Below are 14,294 nucleotides of genomic sequence, written 5' to 3' on the forward strand. Positions count from 1 at the left end.
TTTCACTTTTTTCTCTCTTCCCTTTCTCCTCTCCTTCCCTCCATCTCCCATCCTTCTCTCCCTCCATTACCCTCACTTTTCCTTCTCCTTCCCCGCTTCCACCCTCCCCTCACTTACCTGTCATTCTCACTGCTATCACTTCCTCGGTCCCCCTCCTCTCCTTCCTCCTCATCCTCATTTAGCACGTACGCCGCGAACTGGAAGATGCCGTCCAGGACTTCAACATATTTCCTCCTTAACTTGAGTCTTCTGCCTATCGACGCCACGAGGAGGAAACAGATGAACACGAAAACCTGTCCCCACACCACCAAGGGCCGCAACCACTCCCACACCTGACCACGCACCCACAGCGCGTCCACACAGGCGAACGCACTCTCCCATACCCACATCACCGCATCCATTGCACACTCTGAAAAAGAAACAAGAAAGATTAAGATGAGTAATAGCTTTTCTTTGATTTTTGATACGGAGGACGATAACACCGTAATATCTTGATGAGGAAAAAAGAAAAAAGACTGGAAGATAGTGGTAAAAAGTTTCAAAGGTACGACAAAAAACATAAGACAGCCTTGTTTCCATGTCTCCTATTCTTTCGTTTAGGGAAAAAACAATCAGGCCATGAGCCCGCAATAAGAGTTCCCTCCAAGAGAAAAACAAAATACAAGAGAGAGACAAATTCAAGATCCATTCATTTCGAGAAGCCTGGACACACTGCGTTTGAAAGACTGGAGATCATAGGCAGCAGGAAATACAGACAGAGGGAGACTGTTCCAAAGTTGACCTGTTGCATAAATGAAGGACTGGGAGTAACGGTTAACTCTTGCATTAGAGAGTCGGACAGCGGTTAACGCTTGCATTAGAGAGTCGGACAGAAAAGGGATGAGTTTGTTGCTAGACGGGTGCTACCCGCCCGTCGTAGAGGTGGAGGAATGCATGCAGACAGTTCAGAGGAGCAGTGACCATTAAAGCAGCGATAGAAAAGAGATAAAGATGCAACAGTGTGGCGAAGAGACAGAGGTTGATGGGAGTCAGTAAGAGGAGGAGGGTTAATGAGACGAAAAGCCTCTGACTCCACCCTATTGAGAAGAGCTGTATGTGGGGAGCCTCCCCACACATAAGAGTTGTACTCCACACAGGGGCGGATAAAACCCCTGTATAGAGTCAACAATTGTACAGGGGTAAAGAAAGAACGGAGTCGGCTTAGCACACCCAATCTCTTGGAAGCAGATTTTACAAGAGATGTAATATGATCTTTCCAAGATAAGTCCCGAGTAAATGAAACCCCAAGCATGTTCAAGGATGATGCAGGATTAAGCTGAATATTATTAAACATTAGTGGGAATACCTGTGGAAAAATTTTGACGGGTTGATAGGTGTAAGAACTGAGTCTTAGATGCACTAAAAACAAGATTATTTTTACCCGTCAAAGATACGAGCCATTGCTGCTTTTATCTTTCTTTATTCTTTATTAATTTACTTTCCCTATTAATTTATTTTACATTAAGAACAAGGAAGAAATATTGCAAATCGTCACATGTCTCCTATTCCTCCACCAAAAAAAAAAAAATCTTGGTTATGAGGAAAAAAATCATAGCTCTGACTCGTGTGTGTGTGTGTGTGTGTGTGTGTGTGTGTGTGTGTGTGTGTGTGTGTGTGTGTGTGTGTGTGTGTGTGTGTGTGTGAGAGAGAGAGAATTTTACTTCTTAAAACACCAAGAAAAATAAATCAGTGTGTTTACCAAATCGTGAACATACCGGTAATTAAATTAAAAGGCAAGAAGCATTGGGTCACATGGTTCAACCCCCCCCTCCTCTCTCTCAGACGTGTCCTGCTATGCTGGTATTCTGGAGGCCTAGTACAAAGATACGGTGAAGATAAGATTCTGGGTCATTACCGTGGCACTGGGTATTTCGTAACACCTCTTCCTTCCCGATTTATTCTGCACATTATACCTCAGTATTCTCTTGTATCTTAAGAGTATAAATTACGTCGATACTAAGACCATATAAACTGCATACAAGAGAATATTAATGCATAATATCCAATGCACAATAAGTCGCTTAGGTGATGATACGACGCCTAGACCAACTGGGTTACTGCACCTACATATTATCCTCTCGTATTTCATTCATTCAAATCATGTCAACATTGAAACGATGTTAAATGCATTCAACAGAAAGCTAATACGTAAAACATAAAGTGAATCGCTAAGGAGAAGGTTCTATGAAGCCTTCTGAGACACCCTGAATACCGCCCTCTTATCTGTGGACTCCAGTGGGTGATAAAAGATCGACACAATAAGCAGAAAATTTTTCAGTCGCCATCACAAGTAAATCTAGCCGTGATGACCACGCAAATGATTATGTTCGACGGAATGATAAAGATTAAGCGAGGAAGCAGAAAGATTAGATGTGACAAAAGTCTGGAGAAGGAAAGATTAGCTGGGAGGTCAAAAACACCACAGGGGATAAGGTAAAAATTTTTGCACATTTTGTCCAAGTACATACTTCCACATGACATTATTGTCATATTTTGCATGTGGGTGGCAGAAGCCAAGATGATTCGATTCAAATCCAGTCGAGGAACATCAAATACTTGTTCTATCTAAATCTGTTGAATGAAATGTGACGCGCTTACTCAATCCCAAGTTCCATCCTTCAGGGTGGACTTTATCTCGTCTTAGAAACTGATCGCATAAGTGAGCAGAAAGATTAGTTGTGACAAAAGATCGCCGAGGAAGCTGTCACATTTGTTTTTAAGATTGATCGCCAGCGTAAATATGCAGGAAGATTAGATTTAAAAAAGTAATCGCTCGAGTAAACAGAAATGGTGCTAACGTTGAAAATCAGTTGTGACCATGATTACGACGAGACAAACCAAGTAAGCAGAAAGATTACGTCTGATAATCATGCGAGGAAGTGTGCTCTGTTCACTTTAAGCATAAATTTGCCGTCTCCCCATCTTGAATGCTGAGTTATGAGATTAGGACTACTGTAGAATATGGTACTAGTAAGGATGAAGTGCTATGGAATGGAGGTAGTGTCGCATTTCTGTCTTAGTCTGCCACTGAGCTACAGGAAATAAGGTACAATAGACGAAAATCTCCGCCAGGTTAAGGGGAATGGGCTATAGTTGCTATGATGAATGAAGAAACTCTAGGTTGGTAACGCTAAACCCTTTTTTACACTAACCTGATCTAAAACTGCCATCTCTTATCTTGAAACGATGAACTATAACAGTGTAACACAAGACTATAGTGCCAGTCAAGTAGAGCAATGCATTGGATGTAAAGCCGTAACATCGTTTTCTTATCCCCCCACCCCGGCTGAACTACGAGAAACAAGCTGCTAAAGGGCGAAAATCTGGGCCAATTTAAAGTGAAAGGGATCCTGTGGTATTTATGAACCAAGCTGCTTTAGGATGGGGTATACGACCACTCCAGGCCCGAGATGGGACAGGGGTTCGTGGCAACGCATCTCAAACATGGTAAGGTACTGCTGTGGTGAGGAGTTTAGGTGGTTCTCTCTCTCTCTCTCACCTAAAGTCCAGCAAATCTCGCGTATAGCGGCACGTCTCACGCACACACAGCTACCACCTGCCCTCACAATCACACAATACTGCCACCTCTTACAATTAAACAATATCGTCTTAGTCAGCCAGTCATATTTCAAGTCACTCAATCGCCAGTATAAATATCCTATCAGTGACCTCATTCACTCAACCGTTTCATTAATCACGTTTATCGCAATCCATTCCCAAACAATGTCAATTTTTACGCAAACTGGAGTAAGCATTCATGTGACCTTTTTCAAACCACACTTTGGATACACAGCTTATATATAAAGGCACATAGAAACTTACTAACTCAATCACATTAACTACAGCAATAAGACAAAGTTTAGCCGATTTCGGTAAGACCTCTTCCTTACTGATTTAGTCTTTCATATTCTCTTGTATGATGATGCAAACAATGTCGATATTAGAACGATATTAATAATCAGAACATGGGAATCTATCCATCAGTAAGCACTAAGTGAGGGACACGAGGTGGGGAAGAGGGGGAGACGAGACAATGATTAGCCTTGGAGCTGCCCTGATACACTGACCACGCACTTGTAAGATGAAGTTGCCACGTGCTAGGATGTCCACGTGACCTCTCCTCTCGCACATGCATCTTCCTCATGAGCAGTTATTCTTCACGTGACTTTTGTGCGTGACGTCATGGTTCCGAGTGCACAGATTTTCTTTGTTTTTAGAGTTATGTAATTTTCAGAATGTATTTAATTCTGGTTCCGGGACTGAATATCTTTTGGGGTCTCACAGTACTGCCTCATATTCTATCACATGACCAGTTTCGGTACACTCACTCAGTCTCCCTCGCCTTCATCTCACTCCACTCTCTCTCTCTCTCTCTAACTTGGCGGAGATGTTTGCTCTTCTGTAGCTCATTTCGCGTTGTTCAGCGACAGAGTAAGAAAATACTACGGCTTAACATCCTCTCCACAGCACTTATTCGGGGCTAGCAAAGTATTCTAGCGTCAACCTGTTGTTACAACTCAGCATTCTAAATGAACAGATGACAATATGACGCCTGGCTAAAGTGAAGAGTATAGTTCTTGTTTTTGTTGTTTTGTTATGCTCTTGTTATTATTTTTGTGGTGATTTGTTTCTTTGTTGTTATTGTTGTTGTTGCTACAGTATTATCCAAACTTTTCGCGGGCCAGAGTTTGACGCTGGAGTGACTCACCATATGGTCAGATGGAAACTGACCGGGATAAAAGATGTTCGTGCTTTTTTTTTTTTTTTTTTTTCCCCGAGGTACGGGCTTGGTCGCTATATTCAGTTTTCACTTTTTTTCGAAAATTGGTTTTAGCAATTGGTCTAAATTACAAGGATTTTTTGGTGTGTGTGTGTGTGTGTGTGTGTGTGTGTGTGTGTGTGTGTGTGTGTGTGTGTGTGTGCAGTTCATCAGCTGATTAGCCTCGTTATCATAAGGAGGGACTGAGGGTCTGAGGGATAACACACACACACACACACACACACACACACACACACACACACACTCAAGTGGGTGAATCCATAAGTACTGATAAGAGGAAGAAAAACAGGACCTCATTAGCGTATTTAGCGGTGTGACCAGTTCGTTAGCCTGTTATCTTTGAGTCCGCTTTCTCGTTGGTTAAGGAAACTCCCTAACACCTATCCCTAAGCGGTTTATTCTGCTTATTACACCTAACTGTCCTATTCCGTGTTATATAAACCTTCTGACATCGCCATACTCTGCATAAATAACGTACAAAAGGATATTAACCAGCCATAACCAAAACTAAATCGCTAAGGAAATGTGCTGGGGAGCCTTCTTACCCTACTGAGAACACGGGTCTTACACTATACTGCCACCTCTTCACACTACCAACACTCTAAATAATATCCTCAATGCAGTCGTACTCTCATCAATTCAGGGGGCTTTGTGTGATCTGTATTTTGAAATTTTGTGAAGCTACAGAGCGTGATGAATGTTTTGGCGTATCCGTCAGAGCCAGGATTCCGGGGGCTTGAATGATGAGTGAATGGAAGCGTAGCCCATTAGATTGGGCAAATTTGTGCTGTCTGGACATTGCTACTCCTCACCCTGTCCTAGGATGGGAAAAGAGGTCCGGATGATGATTATTCTGCTAATGATGCTGCACTAATCACTTGCACGTTTTGGCCGGAAACCTTACCTTTAACCTGAGTGAGATGAAGATACCTGTGTTCAAAACGTAAATGCGCAGTCATTGTCACCATCATCACTATTACAAAACGGGTTGGTAAGACCTTGATGGCCAGTATTTAACGGTTCTGCAGTGGGTTGTCTCCTCTGACAGAACTCCGGTGTCATTGCAGGAAGTTACCTTCTTTATTTAGTCTAAATTAACCTGACAAAATTAAACCTAAACTAACCTTAAGCTAACCTAACCTAACCTTATCATAGATCAACCCAGCCTAAATATAAATTAACCTTAATGCACGAAACGACTGATTTCACAATTTGCCTGTAACATACATATATTTATTTATATATATCCATATATCGACCTATAGTTACCTATAGGTCATTAAGACATCCAGCTATCTTCCTGACACATGTATATCATAAAATGTTGTTGATAAATGGCACAATACTTGAGATAACATGCATGCGCAGAGCGGAACGGTAACTTCCAGCGCGTCACTCCATGCATACGACACCGGTAATCACAACTTGCAAAATTTTTGGTTAATAGTTACATAAAATTAGATGAGCGTTAGTTATGAGGCAAGAATGAGCCTGATTGGTTACCAGTCATATTTATCCTCCAATCTGACTACACCTGACCAACAAAGAAGGTAAAAGGATTTACGATCTTTGCGCCAGGTAAGCAAACCTGACTCCCAATCCCCCACCTACCATCCCTGGGCATCACCCTGAGCACCCTGTCAAAGCAAGCTTCTTTATACACACAATACGCCTAGGATAAGGTTCCAATCTCTTAAACTTAAGATATTGTTATGGAACGTGACACGGAAAACTTTGGCACCGGGAGATAATTTTGCTACGTTAGTGTTCGACTGTTTACGTCTTTCATATTCTTTGTGCGTCAATACAGTACGTATCTTTATCATTTTATCTCAACGCACAAATCAATACAAAAAAAAAGAAGTCCATGGCATGGTACAGAAGTCGATTGAACACTGTTATCGCCCACTTACCCGATATTCCACAACCAGATGACACGCTTAACCCAACCCCTCGCTGTCACATGCGTTACTGATTGTGATCATAATGTTGTCGGCTGTCGCTTCGATGTTTCCCATGGCTGTTGTCGAGTTGCCAGTTAGTTTTATTTACACATGCATTTTATCATACTGTATATTTAATTATTTGGATTAGGAACGAATGGGAGCTTTTATCATAAGTTGGTTAGTTTTTTGTTAATTTCGTTATCGTTAAGAGTGAAAGGGTATTGTACTAATCAGTGTTTTGTCTGTTATCTAAAATGTTATGTTAACCTACAGTGGGAAAAATAACCTGCTGCCTCTCAAACTTCAGTAAACTCTAGTCTTCATCTGACAGAACTGGGCTAATCTTACAACTTAATTACTGAGTTATGGTTGCATGAGACTGAATGAGTTTTAGGAATCAGCAGCGAGTCTCCTTGGTTACTATTCATATCTACTTTCCAGTCTGACTACACCCAGGCATCAGATTAATGCAGGGGAAGTTACATATCTATCAATCTATCTTTATCTATCTATACAGTATATATGCAGGGTACATATATTCAGATTATAGTCTTAGACATGAAAATTATAATATTCATGTACTGTAGATTAGTAAATATGTACAAATGGTTTCTTAGGATTAATGATCCTTAATTATGGATTATTTCTTAACACACACACACACACACACACACACACAGTAATGAGTGAATGGTGTGTACGTAACATATGCTACTATGTATATGTACGAACTGCATGTATGTGCTGTTAACCTACTGTATGTGTGTATGCATTTATTTGTATGTATTACATGTATATGTACGTGTCTAGTGTTACTATTTTTAATGAATCATGTGCTGTAAGTATGAATATTTGTGTGTGCATGAGTGAGCATAGTATGTGTGTTTTTGTTTATGTTCACTTACGTGTTGTTCCGGTTTAACATGATTGTGTACTGTTTATGTATCTGTATATGTGTGTGTACGTATAAATGTGTACCAGTATGTTTGCACGTAGCTTGTGTATGTATGTATGTGTATATGCAATGTATGTATGTTGTTACGTTTCAGCTGCATATGCATGTATGTATATGTATAGGCATTTGTATCTACGTATTTGTGTATGTACAGTATGTATGTATGTGTGTGTTACAGTTTGTAATGATCTTTGTATATATATGTTTGCATGTACATATGTATGTATGTCTTGCTTACGCTGCGATGTGTGTATGTACGTGTATGTGTATGTACGTGATATCATTCACGTAGACGTGTATGTCGGTACCACCACCCATCCAAGCATTATGATCCACACTGACCATCTCAATATCCGATACACCCTCACACTCTCCTCTCCTCATCCTCCTCTCCTCCTTCTCATCTTCCTCTTCTTCTTCCTCTGTTCTAATATTTCTTTTGATGTTCCTTCTCCCCTTCTTGTCTTTCCAAATTCTCAGTCTTTTTCATTTCTCTCTCCCTCTTTTTTAGGGGACTTTTTTTTAATGCCCTGTAGGTTTTCCATTCCGAATGAATGTGTGTGTGTGTGTGTGTGTGTGTGTGTGTGTGTGTGTGTGTGTGAATGAGCAAATTGAGAGTGTGTCGTCCGGTCTCGGCTACCTCCTTTTCTTCGGGGGAAGCAGCCTAGGTATGTAGATAGATTTTCAGTTTCCTTCTGTCTGTTGTGCTTCTTCTTGTCTTATTTCTTTAGTTCGCTTTTTCTTTTCCTCTTGTTACCTCGTATCTTCCTTTTGCTCTTCCTTTTGGTGCTGGAGAGAGACGCCTTCATGTGGTGGAACCGATATAGCCAGCTGCTCCACTGCCCGGTTATACAAACGTCCCTTAACACCCTGCCTATCCCCCCAAAAGTGGATGGTAGACTGCAGGGGGAGGGGTAACTTCAGCCAGCAGTTCACTGAGTTCACGCTCCGTGGGACCTGGGACTGCAACTATTACTGGTACAACGCTCTTACTTTTCTTCGTGCTTAATATACTCGTACTCCTGTTTCTGCTTACACCCCAACTCCTTGCATTCTTCTTCCTTCTCCTCTTCTTGTATTATTGTTCCCTCTTCTCTTCTCGTGTTATCATCTTTTCTCCTATCTTCTCTTTCCTTTTCCTCTTTCTTCACCTCTCCATTCAAGTGCCTGGCGTACTCATGCTGCTGCCTCTTTCTCCGCTGGCACTACTACCTCTTCCACACGTCCACCAGCTGTATCAACCCATCCCACGCCAGCTGCACTAACCCTCCACGGTGTGCAGTGACGGCCTTCACTCTAAGGCACACAAACAGATAGATAGATAGATAGACGGAGACAGATAGATACACTTGACTGCAGCTTAAAACGGTCCACCGCAAGGAAACTGCCTTTCTCATCTCCATTTTGTTCGTCTGTTCCATCCAAAACACACACACACACACACACACACACACACACACACACACATAGTCATGCATAAATACCAGTAATGATGGAAGAGCAGATCGGCAGCTGTATATTGCATTTAATTATACTGTATATCCATCACAAGGTGTGGCACACCAATTTATTCCGAGAGAGAGAGAGAGAGAGAGAGAGAGGGAGGGAGGGAGGGAGGGAGAATCTGTGTCAGGTTGGAGGTGAAAATAGATCACTAAGGGGAAACAATAATAAATTTAAACGGGAGTAAATGGAAACGTTAACAAGATGCAGTGTGGCTGACAGAGGTGGGGAAAAAAAAAAAAAAAGACATAATAGGGTAAAAGAGGAGAAGGGATAGAGCTAGAGTGAACGACAAGGGATAGAGTTGGGGTAAACGAGAAGGGATAGAGCTAGAGTAAACGAGGAGAAGGGATAGAGCTAGGGTAAACGAGAAGGGATAAAGCTAGAGTAAGCGAAGAGAAGGGTTAGAGCTACAGTAAGCGAGGAGAAGGGTTAGAGCTAGGAATAATGAAATAACAGTTAACAGGAGAAAGGGAGAGAATGGAAAGAGGGAAACAGAGTTGAATATGAGGAAAGCAGAGAGGGACGTGGTAATTAACTTTGGTAATGCAACCGACGTAAACATAACATGGCGCCAATTTCGGCGTGTGCTAATGGAACTGGCAAGGGTAAGGGGATTGCTAACTGCGTTAACCGAGTGGTGACTGGTAGATAAATGGAGAGAATCGACTTCGGTAGATACGGGAATATCTATCGTGGAGATTAACACCGTTAGACAATGATGCACAGTGTATACTTTAGATAGCTTTAGGATGATTAACGATAAGAAGAAACTATAAGAAATAATGGAGTGAAGAACCCGAAGATTTTAACATACTATAGAGGAACAGGAATCAAAATACAATACGTTAAACAAGGGAAAGAAGAAGTACAGTAGATATAAATGGGTAAGAGACGTTAAGGAAGGATATTAACAGCCAGGAGAGGGAAAACCTAAAACTAAAGGATATATAAGAAACCGATGTGCCCAAATAACTGAAGAGGATATAACGGCCAATAAATACGAACATACGCGAAGAACAAAGAGGTAATAATACAAGTATATCCTTATTACGCTGACTTGGCCAATAATAAAATCTCCCTCTATTGAATACTGAGGTTTAAAAAGAAATTAACACAAGAATATGATGCAAGTAACGAAGAAGTGTTATGGGGAGGATGTAGTGCCCTAGCATTATCTTTTTCTACCAATGGCAGACGTGAAATAAGCAGCAAAATTATGAAAATCCGAGCAAGTTAGGGTCAAAGAACTACACACACACACACACACACACACACACACACAGCTGGGAATGCACACACGTACCCAGTTATTTCTTATGTCGCCATATAAAACGACACAGTAACACACTAAAAATTGGAGAGAAAAACCGGTACTGTGGGGAAACTCGAATGCAGATCCATATCAAAAAATAGTTTTCATACCGAGACATTAAACTAAAGTGTCGAAAACTGAAAAAAGGGGAAGGGGACACTAAAAGAAAAATCGGATGCAAAATCAACAGGAAGTAGTGTTCATATACCGCCATATAAAATTACCACAATATTAACTTCCATTTTAGGACAAAACTTGTATTCTCTTCTAGCAAACGCCAGACGATTTCATTCACCGAAGAGTGGGTCATAGGAGTCACCATTAACCCTTGTATGGCAAAGACAACTCTACTATTTTATTCCAGATGATATTAGATGATTTTATTCAGCTGATAGGGAGTCATAATCGTCTGTTATGGAAGAAATTATATCTACCTCTTGTATCTATCATTTAATCCATTCCTGCCCCTTGAGGATCGTAGGAGTTACAGACCAGGCTACACAGCTGGGATTTTTAAGGCGAGGACAATAAATTCCAACAACTTCTCCGCAGTAATCCCTAACGTGTCCCTTCAGGTTGGGGTGCCTTATCCCACTACACCACCAGGACAACACACACACACACACACACACACACAACAGCTAAACTCGAACTCAAGGTCGCATCCAATCAACTTACACACCGCAAAATAAAAACTAAACATAAAACGCCTAAACAATTAATCAAGCAGCCACCATCACTGAACCACAAAATCTTAATAGCATTTTTTTCCACATAAATTCGAGTACCATTCATTTTGGTCCGCTTTGATGGAAGAGAAGAGGAATTTTTTTAACTGGGTACATATTTTTGCCAGATAGCCGCCATTCGTGATGCTGAAGTACTGGATCATGGGGGTAAAATAATAATAATAATAATAATAATAATAATGACAATTATCATCATCATCATCATCATCATCATCGTCATTAAAGTAAGAACTCTTAAGAAAGGGAAAAGAAAATTATGTGAAACAAGTGAGAGAATATGTGTGAAAGTCAGACAGAGAGAGAGAGAGTAATCGAATAATCATCGGCTAAATGCAATGCCTCTAATCCAGTCAAACCCACACCCTACGCTCTCTCTCTCTCTCTCTCTCTCTCTCTCTCTGACCCTCAGCCCTTCCACCCTGAATGGTTAAAATCGGACAATTCAGCCAGAACTATTCTCACGGCATTTCCAGCAGGGGTAACTTAAACAGTTTTATCCGATTTTAAATAAAGTTTGTGAAAGAGTTGAGGGTCACCCAATGAGAACACCCAGCGTTTCTTATAACAATAGCTCAAAGGTCAAGGTCACAGGGGAAGGTCGACTGAACTTTGACCTTGCACTGTGACCTTGATATCTGACCTTGCCCTTGTCCACTGGGTCACCCTTGAAAAAGTCGGGCACAGATACCGGAGCTGGTGACACTATCATTCTTCATCTACCTTTCTATCTATCTCACTCACCTATCGCCATCCTCTTTCCTTTCATCTTCCTCCTCCTCTTCCAAATCATGCTCCTCGAGTTTCACAGCAGCGAACTGAAATGCTCTGTCCAGGGCTGCACATATTTCCTCCTGAGCCTGAGTCGTCGTCCCACCCTCGCCTCCAAAAGGACAAACACCACGCACCGACCGCAGATGATTTTTTTTCCCTCTCTCTATGTGAGGAAGAAGGAGCCAAAGGCAACGAGCCCGCAAAACTATTCCTTCCAAGAGAAAAACAAAATACAAGAGAGAGCTAAATTCAAGATCCATTCATTTCGAGATGCCTGGACACACTGCGTTTGAAAGACTGGAGATCATAAGACGCAGGAAATACAGACAGAGGGAGACAGTTCCAGAGTTGACCTGTTGCATAAATGAAGGACTGGGAGTAACGGTTAACTCTTGCATTAGAGAGTTGGACAGAAAAGGAGTGGGAGTTTGCTGCTAGACGGGTGCTACGCGCCCGTCGTAGAGGTGGAATGCATGCAGACAGTTTAGAGGAACAATGACCATTGAAGTAGCGATAGAAAAAAGATAAAGATGCAACAGTGCAGCGAAGAGACAGAGGTTGAAGGGAGTCAGTAAGAGGGGGAGAGTTAATGAGACGACAAGCCTTTGACTCCACCCTATTGAGAAGAGCTGTATGTGGGGAGACTCCCCACACATGAGAGTTGTACTCCATGCAGGGGCGGATAAAACCCCTGTATAGAGTAAACAGTTGTGCAGGGGTAAAGAAGGAACGGAGTCGTCTTAGCACACCCAATCTCTTGGAAGCAGATTTTACAAGAGATGTAATATGATCTTTCCAAGATAAGTTCCGAGTAAATGAAACCCCAAGCATGTTCAAGGATGATGCAGGATTAAGCTGAATATTATTAAACATTAGTGGGTATACCTGTTGAAGATTTTGTCGGGTTGACAGGTGCAAAAACTGAGTCTTTGATGCATTAAAAACAACCAGATTACTTTTACCCCAGTCAGAGATACGAGCCAAGTCAGACATTAGGTGTACCATAGCCTCATCCCTTGTTTGTTGAAGTAACTGCTGAGATGGACGTTGCGGGAATCGAATGGAAAGGTGAAGGGTGGAGTCATCAGCGTATGAGTGGATAGGGTTAGATGTACAGCTTAGAAGGTCATTGATAAATAAAAGGAAGAGAATTGGTGATAGGACAGAGCCCTGAGGAACACCACTGTTGATAGATCTAGGAGAAGAACGATGGCCGTCTACAACAGCGGCTATAGAACGACCAGAAAGGAAGCTAGAGATGAAGGCACAGATAGAAGGATAGAAACCGTAAGAGGGCAGTTTGGAAATTAAAGATTTATGCCGGACTCGACCGAAAGCCTTTGAGATGTCAAGTGCAATGGCAAAGCTTTCGCCAAAGTCTCGAAAGGAGGATGACCAGGAGTCTGAAAGGTAGGTGAGAAGATAGCCTGTGGAGCGTCCCTGACGGAACCCATACTGACGATCAGAAAGAAGGTTGTGATAGGAAAGATGCTTTAAAAATTTTCTATTAAGAATAGACTCGAAAACTTTTGAGATACAGGATGTTAAAGCAACTGGACGATAGTTAGAGCGTTGGGAATGGCCACCCTTCTTTGGGACTGGCTGATTGAGAGCAAACTTCCAGCAAGAAGGAAAGGTACAAGTTGATAGACAAAGGCGAAGAGTTTGCCTAGGCAGGGTGTAAGCACAGAAGCACAGTTCTTGAGAACAACAGGATGGATTCCATCAGGCCTATATGCCTTATTAGTATTGAGGCCTGTGATGGCAGAAAATACATCAGCTGAAGAAATTCTAATGTTAGCCATGAGGAAGTCACAGGGGGGGAAGTGATGGAACCAGAGCCTCCCACACACCGTGGGACAAAAGTAAAGATTCGTAGCTGCTGCGTATCAGGCTTAGATTTCATTCCATCTGAAAGCCACAAAGAATAAGAATGATAATGAGTGCAACAGCAGCAGCAGCTGCAGTAGTAGTAGTAGTAGTAGTAGTAGTAGTAGCGGCGATGGTGATGGTGGTGGTGGTAAATAATAACCGTACCGTTAGTATCGTTTATAAAGGCTCCATCAGGCTTGCGTGCATCGGCTTTGGTCACCTAATGGCTGCTGTCCACGCTGCTCGATCTCTGGCAGCCTCTTTATTCAGTCCCCTATCCCTGGGTTCACATTCCAAGACCTCGTCCCAGGTCTTTTTCGGTCTGCTTCTCACACCCTTACTCCCGATGTTCACCCTTCACCTT

At 41.9% G+C, this 14,294-nt stretch overlaps 1 pseudogene across 1 annotated transcript in view; it reads right to left on the reverse strand.

Moving 5' to 3' along the window:
* Nucleotides 1–13,969, reverse strand: part of LOC145399803 (glycerol-3-phosphate acyltransferase 3-like) — a 23,817-nt pseudogene extending 9,848 nt beyond the window's left edge. The window contains exons 1-2 of the transcript XR_013897335.1: nucleotides 13,910–13,969; nucleotides 118–332 (exon numbers count right to left, since the gene is read on the reverse strand). The product of XR_013897335.1 is annotated as a glycerol-3-phosphate acyltransferase 3-like (transcript). The remainder of the gene's footprint in view (nucleotides 1–117; nucleotides 333–13,909) is intronic.
* Nucleotides 13,970–14,294: the final 325 nt, after the last annotated feature.

This window comes from Coenobita brevimanus, chromosome 50 (genome assembly GCF_032717465.1).
Source record: "Coenobita brevimanus isolate Jiangsu-jjx chromosome 50, ASM3271746v2, whole genome shotgun sequence".
In the NCBI taxonomy this organism is placed as follows: domain Eukaryota; kingdom Metazoa; phylum Arthropoda; class Malacostraca; order Decapoda; family Coenobitidae; genus Coenobita; species Coenobita brevimanus.